We start from the raw sequence: 16,278 nt of genomic DNA on the forward strand, positions 1-16,278 counted from the left end.
TCCAGCAGAGGGAGTAGTGCTGGTAGCAGGATCTGATTTAGCAAACACCTTTAACTTTATTGGTTTAGAAGGACCAGCATCTTCCCATTTGTGGGCAGCTAACTGCAGGCTACAAAATCACTATTTTAACCTCAAGCCCATTGACCTCAAAATTAAGTAGAAGAAAACATACTCATCTGCCTTAATAGTTATTTCACTTTATTTTTATTAAAGTAGCACATGTATGAATTAGGAGATATCAGGGAAGTGCAGATATAATTTTTTTCAAAGTTATCTTCAATCAAGAGTAGTTTATTATGGTATGTCTTATATTTCTCATATGTTACTACCTTCCCATAGAGTCAGTTTTTTTCCTGACAAATTTATGTTTCATTGAAATGTTGAAACAGCTAAGTCTTTATTAATCTGGCTGCAGATTGGTTTTCTTAACTTGGAAATTACCGTTTTTGGTTAATAATAGATCCTTACATTAGCTCTCAAAAAGCTCTACAATCTCGAAAAATAATTGTTTTTTCTAAAGGACTAATGAACTCGGCAGTAACAAAAGAACAGAAAATGGAAACATTAAAATGCCTAAGGAAAAGGAAACAGGTTTTGATCCCTGTGGGCTGTGATGAGTGGGGACCAACGCGGTGTCTGTACAAGCATCCTGGACTCAAGAGAAAAATGTAGAGGATGCAGTTATAAATGATTGAGAGGAATTCAGCTCTAGGGAGGAAAAGGGGAATTATTTTTGAAAAGCATAGTTTAAAAAGCAGACTTTACAAAGCCATCACTATATTTACAGGTGGATTTGTCATTCATTTAAAGATTCAATAAATATAGATTTGAGTAAAATCTTCCATTTCAATTTCCTATACATTTCAACAAAGGGCACACCTTGAGTAAATTTCATTGCAAAGACAGTAAAAATTGTTAAAAATCATGGGTCATTTGATATTTATTTAAACAGAAGTCCTTCCATATCTATATCTAAGATATAGATAAACCTGAAAAATTATTGTTCTATATAATTTTGCTTTATAATTTATGTAGAAAATTTGTAGGAATTTTACAAACAAAAAGAAATACCCTAAAACTAAAATATTAAGCAAACTAAATGAAAAGCTAAACTAAAATGTACTAATAAGATGATCTTGTAAATCACATCAAAATGATAGATAGCTTTTAATAGACTTATTTTTTTAGAGCAGTTTTAGGTTTATAGAAAAGTTGAGCAGAAAGTGCAGAGAGTTCCCATATGCACCCTCCCACTTCCACAACAGTTTTCTCTATTAATAATATCTTGCATTAGTGTGGTGAGTTGTTTTTAGAGTTAATGAACTAATATTGATGTATTATTAACTATTGCTCAAAGTTTACATTAAAGTTCACACTTTGTGTTGTATCTTCTATGGTGTTGACAAGTGTATAATGACGTGTATACACCATTGTAGTAGCATGCAGATAGTTCCATTGCCCAAAAGATCCGCTGTGCTTCACCTAGTCATCCCTTCCCCGACACAAGCCCTGATAAACACTGAGCTTTTTACTGTCTCCATAGTTTTGCCTTTTCCAGAACGCCACATATTTACAATCACAGTAAGCCTTTTCAGATTGGTTTCTTATACTTAGTAGTACACATTGACTTTTACTTCATATCTTTTCATGGGCTGATAACTCTTTTTTCTTTGGTACCAAATAATAATATTCCAATGTCTGGATATCCACAATTTGTTTATCCACCTATTGAAGGACATCTTGGTTGCTTTTAAGTTTTGGCAATTATGAATAAAGCTGCTATAAATATTCGTGTGCAGGTTTTGAATGGACATAAATTTTCAATTCATTTATGTAAATACCAAGGAGTGTATGATTGCTGAATCATATAGTAAGAGCATGCCTGGTTTTAACAAGAAACCACCAGTCTTTCAAAGTGGCTGTAGCATTTTGCATTCCTAGCAGCGGTAAATCAGAGTTTCTGTTGCTCAACATCCTTGCCAGCAATTGCCAGTGTTCTGTTTTTTTTTTTTTTTTTTTTTTTTTTTTTTGCCATTTTAATAGGTGTGTAGTGGTATCTCATTGCTATTTTAATTTGCAGTTCTCTAATAACATATCATGTTGAGCATCTCATATGCTTATTTGTATTTGCATGCCTTCATTAATGAGGTGTTTGTTCAGATCTTTTGTTTAAAAATAATCATTTTAATTTTATAAAACATATACGATAGTCAAAAAGAAAGTTTGGAAAAAGAAAAATGTTATTTAAAATCACATTTAACCATACTGTTGTTGTTTTTCTATTCTCTTTTTCTGTTATTTTGTTCAAATGCAAAAGGATTTTATGTAATTATTATTATATATGTGCAATTTTATACAGTCCTTTGCAAATATTATAACATATCTTGTAATTATTAATATAATTTGTTATAAATAAGTAGATATATTACAATTAACTTAATCATTTCTTTAGGTTACTTCCATTTGTCATGCAATGTTTTTAAAAGTTTTTTTTAAAACAAAACAAATTTATAAATCTTTTTTTTTTTTTTTGGTGAGATTCTGTCACCCAGGCTGGAGTGAAATGGTGTGATCACTACTCACAGTAGCTTCAAAATCCCAGGATCAGGTAATCCTCCTAACTAAACCTCTTGAGTATCTGGGACTACAGGTGTGTACCACCACACTAAGCTTACTTTTATTATTATTATATTTTTGTGGAGACAGAGTCTTACTATGTTTCCCTGACTGATCTCAAACACTGGGCTCAAGCAATCCTCCTGCCTTGGCCACCCAAAGTGCTGGGATTACAGGCATGAGCCACTGAACCTGGACCCTGTAGATTTCTTTGAGTTGAAAACTGGAAATTCTGCTTAATCTTTTTTTTTTTTTTTTTTTTGGTAGATTAAAGTGACCTGTGTTGGAAATGCAGAATTATTTTGTAGATAAACCTAACAAAACATGTTCTATGGACCTGTTGCCTGTAAAACCAGAGACTTAAAATATCTTAATATAAATAGGAGATTATAGATAGATATGGATTATTTTAACATGTAATCAAATGCTGACAAGGTTTTGCCCTGGTGGAGCCACCAACATATGATATTTAATTTGTTGATTGTGAAAACTCAGAAGATAGAAAAGTGTCTTCTAGGAATACAACCCTATCATAAAAGCTCCATGACTAGTCAGTTCTTTGAAGAACTTCTCAAAGGTGGCACAGTTTTGAGCTTTGAAAATTTTAATACGTTCTCTGTGATCCTAGCATTTCTAATTAGAACGTTAACATTTCTTATGACTTATCAGAATTCTGTGTTGACAGGGAGCTCTGTAACCACTTTCCTATGCTTGAAGAATGAAGCCAGGGTAGAGGTCTCTGAGCTAGAAGGATTAGGCCAGGAAAAGAGTAAGGATTCAGAGTCAGAGGCTGGTCATTTGCTCCATCTCTTCATTGTTTCTCATTTGTCTTACCAATCCAACAGGAGTTTTTGAGAATTAAAGGAAGTACCATATACAAAAGCACCCAGCATCTAATTACTATTATCTAAATGTTAGTCTGCTCCTTGGAACAACTCCTCTTGTTTATGGTTTATTGAAATTCTAATTGTTAAGGTAAGGCAATTCTGCAGTATATCTGCATGGTCAGGATTCTATGGGTTACAAGTGTTAGGAAAAACTCAAGCACTTAAAAAATAACACTAGCTTGAGAAAAACAGGAAATTATTGGCTTATGTCCAGAAGGAACAAGTTGGATATAGGACTTCACACACTATTATCAGGCTTGTCGTTTTCCATCTTCTGACTGTGTCTTACTTTATGTTGTCTTCCTTCTTGTGTCCCTAGGAAATGGCAAAGCTAGTTACCAGATGTTCTAGCTTATATTCTACCACCTGAGTAAACTCTGTGCAAATGCCATGTCTCTTCTAACAGTTTCAGCGAAAGCCCCAGATCTGGTATCAATTGGTTTGGCCTGGATCATATTCATATCCTTGATCCAATGGTTGTGGGTCTGATTGGCAGGTCTGGAAGGGGTCCTTGGTGATCTCTGAAGGGGTCAGCCCTACTGGAATTGTGTGAAAGGAAAATGTCCCCAAAAGAAAATGATTTGGCAGGCAAAATGACATGTGTGCATTTTGTGGTCCTTTTTAAGGAACATTGCAGGAGGGAAAGACAGTTAAAAAAAAAATCACATCTATTCTCATTTGTTCTCCCCTAAGGGAATAAAGAACTCCTGAATCAACTGCTCCTGCCACAGGAGTTACACAACAACCAGCCTTGTGGAACAAGAGGAACTGCCCGTCTTCTTTTTTCATCATACTACCTGGTCCAATTCTACCTTGTTTTCCTGAATTGTCACTGAGCTTTCTATACAAGTGAGGATGGCATTTGTAAATCACAGAAAGACCAGTTCATCTGTGGAGGAACCACATAGAGAGTTATTGTTATTTTACACTACATGAAGGCCAGAGGTAAGCAGGCCAGTACAGTATCTTCATGACTCCATCAGGGCCACAGGGGCTTCTGTTCCTTAGATACTCATAGAATATGGATTTTGTCCTCTTGCACTTTCCCTGAAGATCTCGAGGTATTTTCTCCACTTCCTGCCTTACCTTAGGAAGAAGTAGAAGGCAGAGGGCAGGAGTTGCATGCCAGCTAACTGTCCTCAGAGAGAGGGGTGGGGGCGGCCCTGGCAGCCAGGAGCTGGCCTGGCACTATCAATGGGCCTTGTTGCTAGGAGCTGACCTGGCACTCATGGCTAGGCCTTAGCAACTAAAGAGACAGTGCTAGAGATACCAGAATTATAGTTAGGGTTTTGAAGAAAAGGGGTGGAAAAAAACCTTTGACTATTCACAAGTTGGACTAGATTTGACTAACAGTGCACGGCCCAAGTGGACCTCTGTAAATGCGTTTCAAAAAGTTACATTAATTCTCTGTCTAGATTTATGTAAATAGTCTCAGAGACGGCAAACTGAGACAGCAAATGGCAACTGTGAAATACAGTTTTATTTGCACACAGGAGAACCTAGTTTTGACATTTTCTTAAACAACCAAGATTTATTCTTGAAAAAATTAAATAACACAAGTGATGCATAAACACTTATGTACTATAAAACAGTCAAGTATTAAATAATATGAGCATATAGAGTGAACAGTTTCCTTTCCCTTCCTCCACAATCTTCCCTTACTAGCAGGAACTATTGCTAAAATAGTGCATTTAGTGGAGAATTTTCCACTTTACAGTCACACTCATAATTTTAGTTTCTTGTGTGCGTGTGCGTGTGTGCGCATGTGTGTGTGTGTGTATCGTCTTCCCTTATACATACAAGTTACTCTCTTACCATAACAAGTAGAACTGCTGAGTCTAAGGTTTAACTTTAACCTTTTGGTGACCAGACTCCAGAATGTCCTTTTCCAATTTCCATGGCCACAAATGGTGTATGAAAGTAGTCATTTCCTCTTACCCTCACCAACCCAGAGTTACTCACTCTTCAGTGAAGCACTTGCTACCCTGCTGTTGGTTTAATTTACATTTCCCTGATTACTACCGATGTTGAGGACCTTTTCATATGTTTATGGGCTGTTAGGAATTCTCGTTCTATGGATTATTTATCTTTATTCTTGTTGATTTGTTTGGAGTGTTTATGTAGTATGGATATTAATTCTGTGTTGCAATCATACGAGTTGAAAACATTTTCTCTCTCTCTGCAATTTACCTTTTAGCTTACCATAAGATATTTTATTATAGATATATTTGTGTATATATATATAATTACATGAAAACATTTTTTTCTTTTTAGTTTCTGGGTTTTGTGTTTTACAATCAAATTTTTCTTTAATCCAATCTTGTAAGAATTTTCTCCCATATTTTGTTCAAATACTTTACAGTTTGGCTTTAGGTTCAGCCAAGAATCTGAGCTTTCTTATTTGGTATAATGTAAGTAGGAATCAAATGTGTCTTCCTACATGATGTAATGGAGTCAAAATTCTCCAGTTCATTTTCCAGCTCTACCATTTGCTCATAGTTCAGAATGACTAGCCTCTTCTGTGCCTCAGTTTTATTATCACAAAGTGTGAATAACACTTTTATCTATCTCATAGGATTGTGGGACTGATAAAATGAATTATTACATGAAAAACACTTAGAATAGTGTCTGGAATATTGTAAACTCCTCTTAATATATGCTAACCACAACAAGAATCCCCCAAACAAAACAACAACAGCAACAAAACAAATCTAAACTCTCCTCTAGTGAACTGATACATCACATTTACTATAATTTATATGCATAAATGGGCCTGCTTTGGATTCTGTTCAGTTTTATTGACCTAATTGTGCCACTTTCCTTTGTTTTAGTTACTATAACTTTAAGATATATTTGGCGTCTGGAAGGGCATATGCCTCTCATTGTTTGATATGGTTTGGCTGTGTCCCCACCCAAAATCTCATCGTGACTTGTAATCCCCATAATCTCCATAAGGCCCACGTGCATCCCCTTAATCCCTGGGGCAGGACCAGGTGGAGGTAATTGGATCATGGAGGCAGTTTCCCCCATGCTGTTCTTGTGATAATGAGTGAGTCTCACGAGATCTGATGGTTTTGTAAGCATCTGGCATTTCCCCTGCTTGCACTCACTCTGTCCTGCCGCCCTGTGAGGAAGGTAGGTGCCTGCTTCTCCTTTGCCTTCTGCCATGATCGTAAGTTTTCAAAGGCCACCCCAGCAATGTGAAACCGTGAATCAACAAACCTCTTTTCTTTATAAATTACCCAGCCTTGGATATTTCTTCATAGCAGTGTGAGAACAGACTAATGCACTGTTCTTTTTCTAAAAAAATTATCCTCCTCATGTTTTTTCTACAGATGAATTTTAAAATGATCTTTTTAAGTTCTATAAGAAGCATCTTGTTGACTTCAATAAAAAGAGTTAGGTTCCACAGAAATTTATTTAGGATTATAATTAAATGTATAAATTACTTTAGGATGAATTAATATTTTTATAATATTGAATTTTCCTGGAAGATGGGCTCACATGTGACACATTGTTCCAAAAATTTGTCTTATTTTATGTTCCTCAGCGAAATGTTAGCATTTTTTTCATATCTTGCTTCTGATTGTAAAGTGGATGAAGAATTCCAGATGTTGTTACTGTTAGTCAGGCATAGGAGAATGGGAGAGTCTTGTTGTATCTTAGCAATTTTGACTTGGTCAAGCTCCCATCTCTGAATTAATTCCTGTAACTAGAAGAATGTATGTATCCACAACTGCTTTAAACTTAATTCATGTCCCTGCCCTCCCCACCCCGCCGCCGGAACTCCTGGGCAATAGGGAAATTACCTAAGAAGGCTGAATAAATGGAAATCTCAATTATTCCAATTTCAGGGTATACTTTTCTCCTATATTGACATTTGGTTTGATTTTTTTACTATTAATTTTTTTTTTTTTTTTACTAGTTTCTTAAGTATTTTCCTTGGGAAGGATTTCTACACTATGTACTTTCTGAATATTTGCATGTCTGAGAGTGTCTCTTGTTTCCTTATTCACAAAATAACAAAATGTTTAAAATATTCCACTGTTGGCTGGGCATGGTGGCTATGCCTATAATCCCAGCACCTTGGGAGGCTGAGGCGGGCGGATCATGAGGTCAGGAGATTGAGACCATCTTGGCCAACATGGTGAAACCCCATCCGTATTAAAATACAAAAATTAACTGGGTGTGGTGGCGTGTGCCTGTAGTCCCAGCTACTCGGGAGGCTGAGGTGGGGGAATTGCTTGAACCTGGGAGGTGGAGATTGCAGTGAGCTGAGATCATGCCACTGCACTCCAGCCTGGTGACAGCAAGACTCCATCTCAAAAAAAAATTCCACTGTCTTCTTTTATTTTTGTGTAGTAAATGAGAAATTTGATGGCTGCTTGATTTTCTTTCACCTCTCTTTCTTTGGTTCTCTCTTGCCCGTTCACCTTCCACCTTTCACCATGGGATGATACAGCATGAAGGCCTTCATCAAATATGCACATTTTGATTTTGGACTTCCCAGACTCCAGAACTGTAAGAAATAAATCTCTGTTCTTCATAAATTACCCAGTCCCTAGTATTCTGTTGTGGCAGCACAAAATGGACTAAGACAGTCGGCTTCCTTGAAATAACCAAGCCTCTTTTTATTTTTCTATGTTAGTCTGTGCGAGTTGAGGTTATACTCAGCATCTTGGGAAGTGCTATATTGACAAGTAGTGGGGACAAAGAAAGCAGTTAATTTTCCAAATAGCTGGATTTTTTCCGGTAGTCCTTTTCTAGGCCTGAGGAACAAGAGGGCTGGGATAGTTTTTCTATGAACTGAGTGGATCGTGTTACCAATCTTTTGAAACCCTTAAATAGCCTCAAGATTGAAGTGCTCTGCAGCATACTTTGCCAGAGGAGGCTACCTTCCTTTCTGTCTGATTCACATTGTGTCATGGAGACTCCTATAAGTTGTATATTGTGATTGAGAGCAGCTCTTTAGATGTTTGCAGCGTTTCCTTCAGGCTTAAAAAGTATCCTGCATGTCCTCCTGTCTCCTCCCCAATTGCACTGCTGGCCTCCTACTGCTTGAGTCACCTCAGCTGTACATTGGCTACGGAAAGAAGCAAAGTACTTAGGTCACTGTCTTCTGAGAATTACCTTTGATTTATCTTGAATTTTTTATTTGTTTCTGAATTAGTCCATTTTCATGCTGCTGATAAAGACATACCCAAGACTGAACAATTTACAAAAGAAAGATTTAATTGGACTTACAATTTCATGTGGCTGGAGAAGCCTCACAATCATGGTGGAAGACAAGGAGGAGCAAATAACATCTTACTGGATGGCAGCAGGCAAAAAGAGAGGGAGCTTATGCAGGGAAATGCCTCTTTTCAAAACCATCAGATCATGTGAGACTCATTCACTATCATGAGAACAGCATGGGAAAGACCTGCCGCCATGATCCAATTATCATCCACTAGGTACAACACATGGGAATTTGAGATGAGATTGGGGTGGGGACATACCCAAACCATATCATTGTGCCCTTGGCCCCTCCCAAATCTCACATCCTCACATTTCAAAACCAATCATGCCTTCCCAACAGTCCCCTAAAGTCTTAACTAATTTCAGCATTAACTCAAAAGTTCACAGTCCAAAGTCTCATCAGAGACAAGGCAAGTTCCTTGTGCCTATGAGCCTGTAATGTCAAAAGCAAGTAAGTTACTTACTAGATACAATGGGGGCACAGGCATTGGGTAGATAAAGCCATTCCAAATGGGAGAAACTGGTCAAAACAAAGGGGCTATAGGCCCATGCAAGTCTGAAATCCAGTGGAGCAGTCAAATATTAAAGTTCCAGAATGATCTGCTTTGACTCCATGTCTCACATCCAAGTCACGCTGATCCAAGAGGTAGGTTTCCATGGGGAAGCTCAACCCCTGTGGCTTCAAAGAGTACAGCCTTCCTTCTCACTGTCTTCACAGGCTGGCATTGAATGTCTGTGGCTTTTCCAGGTGCACGATGCAAGCTGTTGGTGGATCTACCATTCTGGGGTTTGGAGGCTGGTGGCCCTCTTCTCACAGCTCCACTAGGTGGTTCTAGTCCCCAGTAGGGACTCTGTGTGGGGGTTCTGACCCCACATTTCCCTTCCGTGCTGCCCTAGCAGAGGTTCTCCATGAGGGCCTCACCTGAAATCTAGGCAGAGGTTCCCAAACCCCAATTCTTGACGTCTTGCACTCACAGGCTCAACACCGCATGAAGGCTGCCAAGGCTTAGGATTTCGCCCTCTGTAGCTATGGCCTGAGCTCTACATTGGCCCATTTCAGCATGCTGGAGCAGCTGGGACATAGGGCACCAAATCCCTAGGTTACACATGGCTCAGAGACCCCGGACACAGCCCATGAAACCACTTTTTCCTCCTAGGTCTCTGGGCCTGTGATGGGAGGAGCTGCCATAAAAACCTCTAACATGCCCTGGAGAAATTTTTCTCATTGTCTTGGTGATTACCGTGCGGCTCCTTGTTACTTATGCAAGTTTTTGCAGTCACCTTGAATTTCTCCTCAGAAAATGAGATTTTCTTTTTTATCACATTGTCAGGTTGCAAATTTTCTAAACTTTTATGCTCTGCTTCCCTTATAAAACTGAATGCATTTAACAGTACCCAAGTCAAATTTTGAGTGCTTTGCTGCTCAGAAATTTATTCTACCAGATAAAGCATCTCTCTCAAGTTGAAAGTTCCACAGATCTCTAGGGTATGGGCAAAATGCTGCCAGTCTCTTTGCTATAACATAGAAAGAGTCATCTTTACTCCAGTTCCCAACAAGTTCCTCATCTCCATATGAGACCACCTCAGCCTGAATTTCATTGTCCATATCACGATCAGCATTTTGCTCAAAGCCATTCAACAAGTCACCAGGGAGTTTCAAACTTTCCCACATTTTTCTCTCTTCTGAGCCCTTCAGACTTCCAGTCTCTGCCTGTTACCCAGTTCCCTAAGTCGCTTTCACATTTTCGGGTATCTTTTCAGCAATGCCCCACTCTATTGGTACCAATTTACTTTATTAGTCTGTTTTCACACTGCTGATAAAGACATACTCAAGACTGAGCAATTTACAAAAAAAAAGAGCTTTAATTGGACTAACAGTTCCATGTGTCTGGGGAAGCCAGACAATCATCATGGAAGGCAAGGAGGAGCAAGTCATATCTTACACGGATGGTGGCAAGGGAAAAGAGTGAGAACTTGTGCAGGGGAATGTCTCTTTTTAAAACCATCAGATCTTGTGAGACTTTTTTGCTATCATGAGAACAGCATGGGAAATAACCTCCCCCATGATTCAATTACCCCACACCAGGTCCCTCCCACAACACATGGAAATTCAAGATGAGATTTGGGTGGGGACACGGGAAAACCATACCAATTTCTATTTCTTATTTATTTATTTTTGAGACAGTGTCTTGCTGTTGCCCAGGCTGGAGTGCAGTGGCATGGTCATGGCTCACTGAAGCCTTGCAATCCTCTCACCTCAGCCTCTTGAGTAGGGACTACAGGGTGCAGGTCAGCATGCCTGGCTAATTTTTTAAAGAATTTTTTTGTGGAAATGGACTCTCAATATGTCACCCAGAATGGTCTCGAACTCCTGGGCTCAATTAGTCCTCCTGCCTTGGCCTTCCAAAGTACTGGGATTACAGGTATGAGCCACTGTGCTCAGCCTGACTTATCTTTTGATGGGCTTGTACTCGAGAGGATTTGAGGCTGCTTAAGTCCATTTCTCTTTAGAAAATGCAAGATGCATTATCCATTTTGGTACAGTAAATCTTCACTTAATATCAAAATTGGTTTTTAGAAACTAAGACTTTAAGGAAAGTAAGGTACTGCTGCCTTCAGTTAACATTATTCTGTTATAACATTGATGACAAAAGTATTGGTTTTGTTATACATCATTCTGCTTAAAGTCACAGTTTCAAGAACCTGTCTATGATGTTAAGTGAGGACTTACTATGTATCATTTGTCTTTTGAAAAACTGTTTATGTTTCTAAACTCTTGTAATTTAGAAAAACAATATTTTTATTTAAGTTAATGATAGACATCTGTAGGATATAATAGTTTTTCAGAATATGCTAGGAGTTAGCCATTTTTTAGTTGCTGTGAAAATTCATTTTCTCAAATCATTTATGCAACAAATAGGTTTGAATGCCTTCCTTTTGCCAGATACTGTCCTGAAATGTCTTTCAATGACCTTCACTGTTTATTATGTAGCATAGACCCTCCTGGGGAGAAGGCTGTCATGTGAACTTGCGTATTTTGTTGTCCGTTTTAATCAGTTTTTTATTTAACAGCTTAAAAAATGTCTTCTAGTCCCATGTCCAAAACCTTTAAAACATGACTTTTTAGCTCCTTCCGTAAAAAGGTGGAGTCTGTCTACCTGTCCTCTGAATCTGGACTGGCCTTGTCACCTGCATTGGACAAGGTATATGGCAGAAGTGATGATGTGCCAGTTTTGAGCTTAGGTAAGTGGAAGTCTTGAATGCTTCCCCTTTTTTTCCTCAGATCTCTGTGACTTCTCTGTCAATTGGTCTGTACAGGCCCACTAGAGTACTGATGAGCCAATTCAGCTGAACCTACAAGAAACATCTAGCTAAATCTAGCCCAAATTGCCAACTTGCAGAATTGTAAGCTAAATAAATGACTGTAAGCCACTAAGTTTTGAGGTGTTTTTAATGCAGAAAAAAGTAACTACTACAACATTTAAACTAATTTGATAATTTTATTGTATGTATGGGATCGACATTAAGATACAGGTAATTGGTATCAAAATAAAAATGATTATTGATAGTTTGTTTTACTTATTTTTATTTTTACTTAATCTGTATCTATATCTCTAGAGCTATATCTGTATAATCTATATCTATATTATCATTTTTTTTTTTCTACAGCCTCAAACTGGGTTCAAGTGATCCTCCCATTTCAGCTTCCTGAGTAGCTGAGACTACAACTGCATGCCAACTTGCCTGGCTAATTTTAAAATGTCTTGTAGAAATGGAATTTTGCTATGTTGCCCAGGCTAGTCTTGAACTCATATCCTCAAGCAGTCTTCCTGTCTCAGCCCCTCAGAGTGCTGAGATTACAGTCATTAGCCACTGTGCCATATTGTATAGTCTTGAGCAAGCAAAGTTTTCTTTTTTGGATTCTTTTTCTTCATCCATAAAATAAGCATGTTCATGGCATTAGGTTTGTGAGGACTGATTAACAAATGTAAAACTCTTAGTGGAGTTCTGGAAAACAGGTCATTAATTGGTAGACATATATTATTTATTGTAATTAATATTTTTTTAAAAAAAAGAAAGAAAGAAAAAGAATGAAGAAGAGGAAGAAAAAGGAAGAGAAAGAGAGAGAGAGAATGGAAGTATTGCTTTCTTGCCCAGGCTAGAATGCAGTTTAGAAATGGGTATTGAAAACCTCTTTTATACCAATAATTATACTTAATGATGTAGACAGGAAGGAATAAGGGAAGAAAATAACAAACAAGCAGCCAACCAATATTTCGTTTAAACCTATGAAATGCTATGTGATTACTGAGGAGTGATTTACTTCCAATTATGTAGTCACTTTTGGAATAGGTGTGAGGTGGTAATGTGTGTTTTGTGTATTAAAAGTGGAGAGTTCTGTAAATGTTTATTAAGTTTACTTGTTCCGGGTCTGAGTTCAAGTCCTGGATGTCCTTGTTAATTTTCTGTCTCGTTGATCTATAGAATCGTTAGCTCTTCTTGTTACATTGATCCTTTTCCCATTATGTAATGTCCTTCTTTGCCTCTTTTGCTCTTTGTTGCTTTAAAGTCTATTTTATCAGAGGCGAGAATTGCATCTCCTACTTTTTATTTATTTATTTTTACTCTGTATTTGGTTGGTAAATCTTCCTCCATCCCTTTGTTTTGAGTCTTTGTGTATCGTTGCATGTGAGATGGGTCTGGTTGCAGCATACCAATGGGTTTTGGCTTTTTGTCCAATTTGAATATATATGAGTTTATTACTGCCATTTGATGCTAGCTGGCTGTTTTTCTCATTAGTTGGTGTAAATTTTTCATTGTATTGATGTTCTTTGCTTTTTGATGTATTTTTGGAAAGGCTAATATTGGTTGTTCCTTTATATATATAGTGCTTCTTTCAGAAGCTCTTGTAAAGCAGGCCTAGTTGTGTGAAATCTCTAAGTACTTGCTTATTTGCAAAAGATTTAATTTTTCCTTCGCTTGTAAAGCTTAATTTGGCTGGATATGAAATTCTGGGTTGAAAGTTCTTTTCTTTAAGGATGTTAAATATTGGTCCCCACTCTTTTCTGGCTTGTAGGGTTTCTGCTGAGAGATCTGCTGTAAGTCTGATAGGTTTCCCTTTGTGGGTAACCTGACCTTTCTCTCTGGCTACCCTTAGTATTTTCTCCTTCATTTCAACCCTAATAAATCTGGCGATTATGTGCCTTGTGGTTGGTCTTCTTGAAGAATATCTTTGTGGTATTCTCTGTATTACCTGGAGTTGAATATTACCTTGCCTTGCTAGGTTGGGAAAGTTTTCCTGAATGATATCCTGAAGAGTATTTTCCAACTTGGATTCATTCTCTTCATCACATTCAGGTACACCTATCAAACGTAAATTAGGTCTTTTCACATAGTCCCATATTTCCTGGAGACTTTGTTCATTCCTTTTTATCCTTTTTTCTCCAATCTTGTCTTCTCGTTTCATTTCACTGAGCTGGTCCTCGACTTCTGATATCCTTTCTTCTGCTTGATCAATTCGACTGTTTAAACTTGTGCATACTTTGCTAAGTTCTCGTGTTGTGTTTTTCACCTCCATCAATTCACTTATATTCCTCTCTAAATTGTCCATTCTCGTTAGCATTTCATCAAACCTTTTTTCAAGGTTCTTAGTTTCTTTGCATTGGGTTAGAACAAGTTCTTTTAATTCACAGAAGTTTCTTATCACTCACCTTTTGAAACCTGCTTCTGATAATGGAACACACTCGCTCTCCATTAAGCCTTGTTCCGTTGCTGATGAGGAACTGCGATCCCCTGTAGAGGGAGACGCATTCTGATTTTGAGTATTCTCTGCCTTTTTAGGCTGGTTTCTTCCCTTCATTATATATTTATCCCTCTGTCATCTTTGTAATTACCAACTTTCTAACTAGGTCTCTGAGCGGACGTCTAACTTGTTGATTCCCAGTGCCGAAATCTGAGCAATCCATTGCGCTGGCCAAAAGAGCAGTGTTAAGATTGATGGTGCTTTTCTGCCTGGGAATCTCCAGACTCTGCACCAAGAACTGCCATGCTAAGCCACCAGCAAAACCATTGCGCCGGCCACAAGAGTTGCCCTGGTGACCCATGGGGCTCCTCTGCTGGGAATCTCTTGGTCCGTGAGCAACAAAAATTCATCTGAAAGTGTGGCGTCCTCTCGTTCTCTGCGCTTTCACTGGGAGCTACGATCCTGAGCTGCTAGTGATCAGCCATCTTGGATCTCTATATTATCATTTTTATGTAACTACGTTTATATCTCTTTCCATATTAAGAGGACTAGCTTGGTCTAAACTGGAAATCAGGGTCTAATAAATCTAATAAATAGCTGAATTGTGTGTTATCATAAGCACACATTTGGATGATTTAATTTGCATTAGAGTAAAGAGAGGTTATATGGAGGGTGCTTTGAAATGGACACCTTAGTCGAGAGATGGGGAAAACATTACCTTTTCTCCAGCCCTGTTTAATAGACAATGTAGGAGCTGCATAGGCATTCTCCCTATTTCTGTGGAATATAATCTGGTTTTGGTGCATGAATGATTGAAAGGAATATGCCATTTGTGATGGTTAATTTTTTAGTGTCAACTTTACTGGATTATGGAATACCTAGATAGCTGGTAAACCATTATTTCTGGGTGTGTCTGTGAAGGTAGTTCTGGAGGAGATTGGCATGTGATTTGGTGGATTGAATGGCAAAGATCACCCTAAATGTGAGTGAGCACCATTCAATTGTCTGGAGCCAAATAGAACAAAAAGGTAGATGAAAGGTGAATTCTCTCTTTCCTGGAGCTGGGACATCCTTCTGCCCTTGGACATCAGAAGAACTCCAGGTTCTCTAGCCTCTGGACTGTAGGACTTTTACCACCTCCCACACCTTTAGATTCTCAGGCCTTTGGCCTTGGACAAGGGGTTACACCATCAGCTTCTCTGGTTCTGAGGCCTTTGGGCTTGAACTGAGCCACATTACAGATTCACTGGTTCTCCAGCTTGCAGATATCGTATTGTGGGATTTCTCAGTCTCCATAATTGCATGAGCCAGTTTTTCAAATTAATCCTCTCTCATCTATTTATTAATAATTCTATTGGTTCTGTCTTTGTGGAGAGCCCTATATACTTCTATTTTTGATAACTTGAAGTTCATGCACCAGGAAGCCTTTGCTTTAATTGAGGGCATCAACACAGTGGCAGTAGAAGGGTATGACTTAAAAGCAGAATTATAGGCAGTGGAGGAGACTAGAAGGAAGGAACAAGAGACCCTAAGTGTATCACATAAGGTACAAAAAAATCACTGTGAGTTACTTGGGAGAGGTAAATAGAAAAATCTTTTAATATTCATATGAGCTTATTGGTTCTCATTTGCTGCTGTATTTGAAGCTTTTAGGTCACTTTAATAAGCAATCATTTACTACCAATGGTCCTTTTTACTTTACATTTTAAAAAATGCATGCTAGAAATTAAACATGAAAAAATAGACTGTTAAGGGAAAAATATTAATAAAAATAATTCCCCAAATGCCAAATGA

General features: G+C 38.0%; 1 long non-coding RNA gene across 4 annotated transcripts in view; it reads left to right on the forward strand.

Annotated features, from left to right (window-relative positions):
* LOC105718381 (uncharacterized) overlaps positions 1–16,278 on the forward strand; it is a 39,233-nt gene that overhangs the window by 10,424 nt on the left and 12,531 nt on the right. For 2 of the 4 annotated variants that reach the window (XR_001107748.2, XR_010337047.1), the window contains 3 exons: positions 2,539–2,608; positions 4,197–4,448; positions 7,966–8,024. This is a non-coding gene — a long non-coding RNA (uncharacterized LOC105718381). Of the gene's footprint in view, positions 1–2,538; positions 2,609–3,461; positions 3,592–4,196; positions 4,449–7,965; positions 8,025–16,278 lie in introns of all 4 variants that reach the window. The other 2 variants (XR_001107752.2, XR_010337046.1) reach the window with 2 other exon arrangements.

This window comes from Aotus nancymaae, unplaced genomic scaffold, assembly GCF_030222135.1.
Source record: "Aotus nancymaae isolate 86718 unplaced genomic scaffold, 86718_ANA_hifiasm-v0.15.2.pri h1tg000041l, whole genome shotgun sequence".
Taxonomy (NCBI): domain Eukaryota; kingdom Metazoa; phylum Chordata; class Mammalia; order Primates; family Aotidae; genus Aotus; species Aotus nancymaae.